This window comes from Haemaphysalis longicornis, unplaced genomic scaffold (genome assembly GCF_048455015.1).
Source record: "Haemaphysalis longicornis isolate Haplotype H1 unplaced genomic scaffold, Haemaphysalis longicornis Haplotype H1 scaffold_16, whole genome shotgun sequence".
NCBI lineage: Eukaryota > Metazoa > Arthropoda > Arachnida > Ixodida > Ixodidae > Haemaphysalis > Haemaphysalis longicornis.
Window position 1 is genome coordinate 23042841 of NW_027526266.1, and position 11325 is coordinate 23054165.

The 11325-nt window shown below is 44.5% G+C and overlaps 1 pseudogene; it reads right to left on the minus strand.

Annotated features, from left to right (window-relative positions):
- Positions 1 to 7444: 7444 nt before the first annotated feature.
- Positions 7445 to 9381, minus strand: LOC144166072 (uncharacterized; annotated as a pseudogene).
- Between the last annotated feature and the right edge of the window lie 1944 nt (positions 9382 to 11325).

An 11325-nucleotide genomic window follows, 5' to 3' on the forward strand; every position in this document is an offset into this window, starting at 1 on the left:
GCGCTTTTCTTCGGCAGCGGTTTTAGTGGCTGCAGACCATCTATTAATAGACGACACACGTATCTCAGAAGGAAAGCACAGGATCAATAGGGAAAGAACGAAATAAACTTACGAATATGGCTCCAGAAGAAGTCCGTCTTCGTAAAGGGGCTGCTGCAAACCACCATCGTGTTCCCGGCAGCTTTTTCGATTGCGGAGCTTGGTTGTCCACACTTTTCGGGCTTCCTTATTCAGGGGAAAGGTGTGCACGCTGGTTTTTGCCGGCCCTGAGCGATTTTTACTCTGCGGCACGCAGTGTATTCCGTCGCTTTTCGGTTTTATGTTCTCCAACCCCACGTTTCCGAATGGGGCGGCCGCCTTCGCCAGCGAGACCGATCATCTACAAACAGCTCCAAATAGAGGGTGCGCGGTGGCGCCACCGTCGCCAGAAAGTGCGAATAGTGAAAAGGCAGATAATTGAAATAACCATATTTGGGAAACCAAAAAAGTCGAAAACAGAAAAAATGAAACCATCCCAAAACTACAGTAACGGAAGAGAGAGAAGTAATAAATAAGCATATTCGTCTTCAACGTATAAAAACGCGAAGACAAAAATAAAAAAAGCCAAGACAAAAACGGCGCAAATATGAATAAAAAAATTCCCCAAACGGGCAAATTGTGCAATGCCCTGCACTAGCAGAAACATTCATGGTTGGTAGAAATACCGCGCTTGATCGTTATAATAGCGTAAATTGAGATAACCAGTTTAACCTAATCTGAAAAAAAAAATAAAACAAACATTGCAAAACTAATAAATTCTAAACTGCACTACAGCAAGATACAAAAATTTGAACAGAGAACCCTAGTGAAGTTTTATGGAATCATTTTGCCTGAAGAGGTGCCTGGGACCATTTGTTCCGGGACAATTTGTTCTGGAACCACAAGTTCCGGAACCATTTGTTCCTAGTTTGGAGTTAGGACCATTTGTACCGGTACCATAGGTTCTGGAACCATTTGTGCCGGAACCATTTGTTCAGGAACCATTTGTTCCGGAACCATTTATTCCGGGAGCATTTGTTCCGGATCCATTTGTTCCTACACCTGTTCGTCACATGGCATTTCGTCATAGGCCGGTTCGTAATGGGCCCTTTGTCACATAGGATCATTCGTCATACACCAGTTTTTCACTTGGGAAAGTTCGTCACAGGTGTAAAAAATGAATGTCCACGTGTTTTTTTTTCGACTCGAAAGAGAGATGCCAGGCACAGGTTTAGTTCTTTTGTACTTTGGGCGGTACATCTAGCAAAGCTGAACCAAGACGGCAAGCCAGAGTGGCCAAGTAGAGTGACGTGTTCGGACAAGATTATAGAGAGGAGTTCAACAACCCAAGATAGAAAAGTGAGACAGGGACGTAGCCCAACAATGTTCTTGGAAGACGGGCCAGGCGTCTTGTCCCAAGTGGTCCCGTAATAGGGAAAGTGGTAGCACCAACGTTCTCGTTCTTGGAAATTTCGTCTGGAAGTGTCATTTTTCCGGATGTCGCGAAGAGGAAATGGCTTCAACTCTAGTAATTCGCACCAGGTTGACTATTTCCCAGTTAGTGGGTTGACCGTTTTTTTCGCATATTTGCAAATGGAAGGGTAAGGAAACCTATAGTACAAGAGTTTTTACTCCACATGCTTCTGAGAAAGGATTCGGTAGGTGTCTGCACGGTATTAAAGGGAGGTATTATTGCTCATGCTTTTATTCTCCATTTTGACATAGAAATAATAGGCACTAGGAGAGGGGGTGCGATGCTTTTACATGATGGGTAGGGATACGGACAGTTTATCGACCGCCGTTTTATCGAACAGAACATCTTAAACCATTAGTAAGCAAATGCGATATTGTTCATTTCACTCGACTTCTTTTTTTCACATGCCCTTGCTTAGTCACAGTACGAGCTTGCCTGATTATCTTGTTTCTGTTAATGAACGAAAAATGGGCTCTAACTATACGGCAGTTGTAACTAAAGGCAGTTTCACCTAATGCAATGCCCCCGGGCAAAATAACAAATAAATCAACAGCACACATACCTTCCATCGATACTTTGGTTCCAATATTCTTCTCTAGCTTAACTACTATCGAATTGAATGCATGGTAGTTGTTACTAGCATACAGCCAAATTTAAAATGGAGCCTGTGTTTTACAGAGTCTAGCATCTCTGCAACTCTCCTTCTTGCAATATAAAGTGGTGTTTTATGCTTTATAATTAGCCTTAGTAAACACTTTTGTATCCGCCCTGAGTGCAGAAAAGGATGAGTTTTTGATGGAATAAGTTTTAGTGTAAAACATCTAGTTCAGAATAAAACCAAACAATTCTAACAAAAATTAGAAGAATGAATTGGTGTCAGCAGCAACCTTAAAGTGCTAGACTCTGTAGCTCGAACAGCGCATGTTGTTACTGGCTGATAAGCTGGTGGTTTCAGCAGTATTTTTTTTACACAACTGCAACTACACAAACATTCTGAGGGTGTCTAGCTGGCAGGCAATGTAAATGTAGACTGCAGGACCCCTGAATTAGTCTTGGGTGAGCCTTGGGTAATGGTTAGATTACCCACACCAATTTTTTACCCCCTCCAATGAATTCAGTGCACAGGCAGCTAGTATTTGAACATTTTTTCGAGTATAAAAGCACAGTGCAAGACAGTACACCACTCTGGATGTCATAACTGCCCGTTAATTTTATTTACACGGGCAATAAAATTGTGTGGCTTTTATTCAGTCTTGTTTTCAAATTTGAATTCATTTTTATTGATGCACAAACTAAGGCGCACAAGCAATGCAGTTAATAGGCTTTTTGTGGAGAAACCAAAGCAACGTTAGCAAAACTCTGTACGGCCGCGACTCAGTATGAAAGCTCAAGCCACAATAACTGAATTTACTGGAGTGCATTTAGGAATCACTCTCCTATAATAAATGGTAGCTTATAAAATTGGCTGTATGAACACAGTAATTACTTATGGTGCAGAAACATATTATGCGTGTTATGAAGCGCTTTGAAGGAAATTGTAGATGAATCAGGGCTATGGAAAGAAAGTGCGGTATGAAGGGGGTGTGAAAATAATTCATAGGACATAGATGAAGTGGTGAGGTGGAAAAATTAATGGGCAAGAATGGATTTGGCTTAAACACTGGAGAGGTACAAGTTGTTAAGCGTTAAATTTACTATTCAGTGGAAATATAACAGCCAATGATTATACCATTGCTTTACCTGGGTGAAGCACGTTGGTGAACCATTGCTAGGACATTTGGCAAGAATCTTGTTTGCGGTAGCTACGACGTAAATACCTAGCATGCATTGCAAGAGTGAAAGATCCTCAAACAATGATCTGGTTGGTAAATGGTATTGTTCTAGTCACAGCTGCACAATAATGGTGCCATTTCTACAATGACAATAATTAAAAAGGAAACTGCGTGTTTAAATTCAGTTTATTTTGCACAGGCAAAAATGCAGAGATCAAGCGCTTATTTTGTGAGCTACTGACGGGGTTTTGTTCTCATGTAAGTCGGTTTTCTGATGATTAACAATTGGCACAAAGACAAAGTGCACATAAAAGGCCCAAAATGTGTAACAGAAAACATTGCTTATAAAATTACAGCAAGCCATGCTGTAAAGTCGCTCAATTTTGAACACTACTGCACCTAAATAAAAGAACAAGAACATGTCACGATGGAAAAAAAGCGCAAAAAGCACGAGACGAAGGAGAGACCAGCACAGGATGAGCAGTTATTATGAACTGAGTGTGAAATAAATGTGAACACAAAACCTCAACACTGCAAACCTTCAGGCGCACCATACACACACAAAAAAATCGCAACACTCGCAAAAGTTCTGGGAATCAACATGCACCACACGGGCCAACAAACTGCACGAGTATAGGCTTACCAATACCAATGGAAACCTATCTCTTCTTATGCCATGTGATGTACCTTCTTGCTGAATACTATCTTGAAGATAGGCAAACACCTCCTTAAGGAGGAACATGGATAGGGCACTGACACAGGTTCCAGTGTGATCACACAAGAAATAAAATGGGCCTCATTCACATTACAAGTGCATTGTTAAAAATGCCTAAACAGGGCCTATGTCTTCTCTTACAAAGGCCTAGACCACACTCTATGCAATGAGCGGTATAATGTAAACAAGAGGTCCCTTGTACAAAATAGCAACGTTTGTGAAGCCGAATGTTCAGGCACTTGCCCATTGAGTCAATAAAAGCTACCACATGAGAACGGAATTCAGTGAACACCCCCCCCCCCCTTATACTCGAGCTACACGAGCATTTCGAATGCCTTTGAGTCGAATGTCATTTGACTCAAATGTTACGTCGTAGCTGCTACATGACGAATTTCAATGGCATTTGGGTGAAATGTCATTTCGGTCAAAGGAGCGCCACCAACGACCTTTGAGGTTCTCAAAAGCCTTTGAAACACAAACGGTAATACCCTCGGGCACAGTTTTTGCTTACCGTAATTATAAAAACAATCATTTACTAATAAAAATTCCTCTTAAAATGCACAATAATCACATTTTTTCGCTTGGTTGTGTCCTCCATCACTCACTATACGATTACAAGGTAATTTGGTACTCGATCAACACTGGAAATGCAAAAAAGAGGCTGTTTTGTGTGCGATTGTAGACTGGTATCAATTTAATCACTAATGATTGTTTTTTGCTCATTTTAACCTTAAATTTAATTTTTGTTAGAACAAAACAGGGCAGCAGTGGCAGCATCAAACATGGCAGGTGAACATGTGAACTTTCAATTGCCTTTGAGAATTATTGTGTAGATTGGCGGAACTCCTTCCAGTTCGAATGGAATTCAAAATTTTGAAGGCCATCTAAGATGTCCTTTCAAACCCTCGTGTAGCACAGGTATTGCACAATTCACACATTGTTTGCCATGCCTGACACCACCCGATTTTCTTTCCTTCCATTGGCTTTTGTAGCAATGGCCCAACATTATGGGCTCAATATGTTTGGTGCCATAAAAACAACCATAATGTGGAACCTCCCAGCGACGTTCTTCATACCGTGAACCACTTGGTGCGTCTAAGGCAACACCACTACCTTTTCATCACTACGAGCCATTTTGCTTCTGGCCTCTGTGAGCATACGCGGATACTTCCTAATGTTTTTCACAACATGGTGCAATGATGACACCAGCACTTCATCCAGAAACCCTGCCTGCTTTAGGTGGGTAACCTGACAGGAAAAGCTACGCCGCACTCGGTGCGAACACGACTTCCTCCAGGATGACATAAGACAATTCACAACTATGGTATTTTTCAAGTGGCTAGAGGAGGAATTCCAAACAGGTTTGGTACTTCTCGGGCTGACATCCCAGCACACATAGCCAGAACAGAAACTTAGAATCAAATGTAGCAATCGGATTGCATTTTGGACGGAAGTGCGATCGGATTGCACTTCTGTCGTGAAACTCAGCACCTTCCAACATTACGTCAACAGCTTAAAGCCAAATTATCAAGCGCACAATCAAGTGCCCTGTCGACATAGCTAAGACAAATGTCACTTCAAACCGGCACAACCCTTCACCTGATACACAGTCCGTGTTTTTAAATAAACACCTTTCTATCCCATCAACGAATGTAATCTGCCGGTAAAAGTTTAACAGCTCGAGGAATCCCTCAAAGAAGCTTGATGAACAGCCCGAAAATTCTAGTTCATTGTTGAGGACCGGTAATGCAGTCCTACCCACTTGCCCATCTGTTGCTTCTTCTGAGAACATGGATGTCAAGAATACTAGAAAACATGAAAACAGTATGCACCTTGTAACTGTATAACAAGAAAACTTGCGCTTGACAAATCACCATACGCTGCCATGCAAACTAACACAATTATACATCACTGTAGTAAAAAGAAGGAGTGAGAACACGTCAAGAATGTTAGAAAAACATAAATACAGTATGCATCTCATGTACTATGACTGCACTTTTACAGCTTTTACTGTACTCTTAGAAATGAAACTGTTAACTGTACAACAAAAAACCCGTGCTTATCGAAACACAGCACGCTACGTTGTGAACTAACCTTATTATACGTCACTGCAGTAAAACAAAATAATCAGAACACATAAAGAATACTACATGAAAGGGTAAGCCGCTTATCGCTCTATAGAAAAACTATTCTGCTGCCATTGTTCCAACACGTAGCTGCCAAATACACGAGAGTGATGTAGAACGCGGTCCCTTGCACTGGATTGAAATACACTTTACACTTTTTCATGCTATAGCAGCGACTCATGAGGAGGAAGTGACCCAGAGTTGGCTGTGACACCTAGCTTGCACATTTTAAAGTTTCAGTATATGAAAAAATAGAAAAAGGAGACCCTGAAGTCAGCCAGTACAATTAGGTCTTAACCCTTTGCAGCGCATTGTCAGGCCCCGCCCAACAATGCAACAGGGCTGTTGCGGTCCTCTGTCAGGTCACACCCAACTTGGGAGTTCAAGGTTAACTTTCGTTGTCTTTCTCACTGCAATGCACACACATTCTTTGTACACATGGTGCACCATCTGTTGCGGGATAAGTGACTTTGTTGAAATTTAATTTTTGAACTAGGGTGTAGCACATGCATGTTCAGCATGGACTTTCTGGATTCCAGAGCCTTTTCACGCGCGCACGGTCCGCTGGGGGGCACAGCGGCTGCCTAATCGCGTGTATTTTACGGTGATGCACTTAGAAAAACTGATCCTCACTTCAGTGAGGAAGAGAATTGCATGCCTCAATCAGTTAGTTACGAGTGATTCAACAGAAGCAAGTGACGAAGACCACGACGTCAGTGGAGACAGTACCGAGCAGATAACTGCTCTGTGAGGTACGAATTTTGTTGATCGGCTGTAAATAAGTGGCAATTTTTTTTTCTAGCATCTAGAGGGTTCCATTGTCAATAGCTTTATTTGGAGGCAGATGTACAATCATGCCGAGAAAGAGGAATGAAATCTGCAGTACCACGGCAACTTCATCCAACAGCTGGTGAGTGATCTGAATGCTCGAGCCAAAAAGCGGGGCCCATCTCCACGTATGGAGTGCAAGCAAAGGCTAGATGTGATCAGCCATTTTATCTACAAGCTGCCAGGCCAAAGAAGTAAGGACTGCGCTATTTGTAGTGACAGAAAAACAAAAGGAGGCAAGAGTGAAACTAACTTTCCGCAAAACCTGCAGTGCCAACACTGGTCTGCATCAAGGAGAATGCTTCAAGCAGTTTCACATGCTGCTAAAACACCGTAAAGAAGGTGCAAGCAGAATGCAAGAGAAAAAATAATATCCTGGGAGTTTTCCTTGCAAAGTCTGTGTTTAAGTTCTTTCGCAGCGCCAGAAACTGCCAAAATATTCGTGAACCGGAACGACCGGAATGTGGGTAAAGGTTCCCGACGGAAAAAGGTTACCATACCGGAGACTGATTTATAATCCGAACGAATGCAATATTGGAAAGCAGGCGTACGCTTCAACACTGGGGTAAAGTAAGCACTTAGCCTTGATGTCGTTAAGCTTGTGTACAATGCTGCGTGCAGACAGGCTGCTCACCATGACAACTCCGAGGTAACTTGACCTTCACGGGTATGTGTACAGGTCGCACACAACGCATAAGCGATGCCCAACGATATAGATGCCTCCATTACGGCTCAGAATGATGTGAACAACGACATACTCATCAGTGTTAAGTAGCTCGCAGTTGTCACCTTGAGTGATCTTGATTAGATGCCCACTGCAAACCACGTCAGCAAGCTGTCTTGCACCTATGAAAGCTGGTGGAACAGGGCCTTGCAGATCTTCGTGAGAAACAGTTTTCTACTTTGCATGCTTGCTTTTACAATCTTGAAACTTGCAAAGTCCCTTGAACACTTGGGCCAGTGGTCTGTTCCCCGGCCGAACTACTCTTTTCAAAATGCCCAAATAATTCTCAAAGGGGAAGCTTGAAAAGGAGTCAAGTGGGCCCAAGGTTCGGACATCTGGGCAAGGTGAATGAGTCCGGGAACATTGCACACGTTAACTGTTGGCCCGTAAAGCTGTGCAAAGGCTGCCTTCTGCCCAAAGAATTTGAGCAGTTGGTCTGCGTAGTGAAGAAGCTGCGCTGGGCAGTCATTCATGCAAAGGATGCGGATGGCCACATGAAGGGTCATGAAGTGGTTGAATGACTCGTCAGTCAAAGCTCCCTTCAGTACAGAGGGACAAGCATAAAGAAGAAACAGTCCGGCTTCTGTTGCCTTCCACTTTTCCCCCACCTGCAGTACTCTAAGCTTCCTGCTGAAGTCAGATGGGGCGTATGGATAGAGTAGAGCAATCCTCTCGCTTATTGCGTCCAACTGGGTGCTTGACCGCCGCACAGTAAATGGCCACACAGCCCAGTACTTGAAGAACCGCCTTACCACACCGAATAGAACCAAATGCATATAGTCGATTGGGAACTGGCAAACCATTCCCAACGCCAATTGTTCAAATGGAGAGGCTCCGGTGTGGTACTGCTCCTGATGTCGAGCTGCAAGTGAAGCGTCATATCGAGAGGTGCCTGTGTACTCGGAAATATCATCTTGTGCACCCATTTACCAACCTGTGAGCACTTGTCACAGCCAAAGTAGGCAGCATGGTCTTTGGTACACTTCACGAAACTTCTTGCTGGGTATTCACACACAGCAGCTGGTATAGCCACTTGCCACCTCGTCCCGAGGTACTCGACCCCTTCATTTGTCGCTTCCTGCACTTCTTCAAGAAACTCCTCAAGGTAGCCGGTGAGGTCGCTTGGATTCTTCGCACTGAACACTCCAATGGGGAATGGCCCGCCATCTCTAGTCTCACTCACCATAGCTAGGATTGGCCACAGATGCTGGTTGCTGTAGTTAAACAGTGGTAGCTCATGAACATTCAACGTCAAATGCAAAAGATCTGCTTAGGGCACACGCAAACCCGAGGACAAGCACTTCGCCAGAGCTGGTTTCAAGCCAAAATGCACGTACTGGCCACTGGGTAACTGCCGAATGGGGCATGCCCTCGGTGTTCCCAGGTGTGTTCTGGCGTCACTAGGGAGACTTGGCCCTTTCTCCTTGAGGATGTGTAACAACGAGTTCACTGCTGCTTGTGACATGTTGTGGGACGTAGCCCAACCACACAGCCTGTCAGACAGGCTCACCTCGGTGTCATCAAGAAGATCGTGCTCTTCATCGGAGCTGTCTTCTGATGTGTCCTCGTCTTCGGAAGGGCCTTCGTTGAAAAATTCCAGGTCATCCGCGATAGGCCACACTGTTGTATTGCGCGGATCCTGCGGTGCTGCGATATTCTCAATATGCACTTGATCTTGTGAGCACTTTCAGGGTTGTAGTGGTCCGGATGATGTTGAAGGTCATGGTTAGGGAATGGTCTGTAGCGGACGAACGGCCTTTGAATGTCTCTCAACTGACTGGCGGGACGCGCTTTCGCCCATCGCCGATCCCGTCGCCGCTCGTTCCGACAGGCGCCGGCTCGAAGCATCGGAGCTCAAGACGCACTTGGGTTAAAGTTCCTAGCTGGGGTTGATGCTCACGCATGAAAATCCGCACTCAACTTTACGCGATAACCGAGTCGACGCCCAAAGAGAAGGAGAAAGCTCTATTGGACAGTGAGACCGAGCTGCTTAGAAGGCAAGGTATTTTTTTATTATATTGTGGTTAATGGGCGGGGACCACATTCCTGCGTCTTCGCCCTTTCAGTGAGCCAAGGCTGCTTAAAGTTCACTCTTCCGCTTTTCACTCTCCCACTTCTTGAGCTGGCCCGCCACTCGCTAAATAGCAAAAGCCCTGCAGTCTAGATATTTCTTTCACAGTGATTTAATTCTGTTTGGCTGTGAACTAAAGAAATTTAAGGCCAAGAAAATAATTCTTAGATCCTTAAAACGTTGTCTGCTCTAATAATGGAGAACGAAAAATAGCACTAGCAAAACCAGTACAAACCCAAAAAAGTAAGCTGGCTCGCCCTCCTTGGCGGTTCGTCAAGTTGTGGTCGTTTGTTTCAGCATCGCCTCTTGGGTTGCAAAATTAAAGCACGCGCGAATGAAGCACAAAGCATTGCAATAGGCCTTACAGGCACATTTGTTTGTGCAATTGAAACTCGCGATGCAAATGAGGCTTGAGACGTAAGCTCGCTTTCATGGGCGTTTTGTTTTTCAACTGGACCCTTTTCTTTCGGCTTTCGTTCGTCTACTTTGAACCTCACTTCCTCCCCTGATTTGTAAGGGTATTTAACGTAAAGATTACGAACTTGCGTAGGAGGTAAAGCTGAATTTTCGCGTGGAGTGCGACAACTATACGAGTACATTATCCAGCAAGAGCAAGTGTTCAGCGCTGTGTTTGATACGGCTATCGTCCTGTTCCTACGCTGTTTGTGACTGTCTCAACCGTGTTGCGAGCAACCCATACCCAGCTGAAGTACCACTTCGAAACGCCGCAACAAACAATAAATTTGTCTTGAAGATACTGCAATAAAAAACTGATTTCGTTTCCCCCGTATGTTAGAGTATGCTAGCTCCCCCCTCTCCTTCCCACTAACATCATTGAAGAGGTTGGTAACCCTACAGTAAAACAACCTTCCAAAGAAAAATAAATTAAACTACAAGTTTGGGTTTGGGTATACACTGGCGGGGCATCCAAAGGCCTTTCTTAGCGTATACTAAACCTGAACGTATTGCTTCCTACTCCAAACTCGAATATTCCTGTCCAAACCCAAGGCACATGCACCTTTCCTTCAATCAAGGCAGAAGACAGGCCCACACCCCCTTCTTCGAGTAGAATACAGTTAACCAAACCCCCCATACATGCATGTCGCTCTGTACACATCCTGCCCAGACCGTTCACTGGTTGTAGTCGACTCCAATTCAGCTACCTTTACCTCCGTCACCCTTTTCCATGCGAGCACCACAACAGCTGAAGAGACAGCCATCGCCCTGGCAGCCAGCATGGCTTCCTCGAACTATGTGGCAATCCTTGCGTACTCACAACAGACTTGCCTCAACTACTGTATAGGCCACATCTCACCCTCAGCTTTCAAGAATCTGACCACAATCAAGGAGCCCGCCACCATACATACTGTGTGGATCCCAAGCTATTCCTCCCTGGAAGGAAACAAGATGCGACACGCCACTGCCCGCGCTCTTACGCTACAGGCATTTTTCTCGACAAAAGAGGACCTTTCCGCACCTCCACCTATCCCCTGGTCCCTTCTCGATATGCTGAAATCTTATATCATCGCCAACTCCGGCTTCGATACTCACTCCTCACCAGGGTGTCGAACCGGAACCGGAACCGAACCGAAAACCG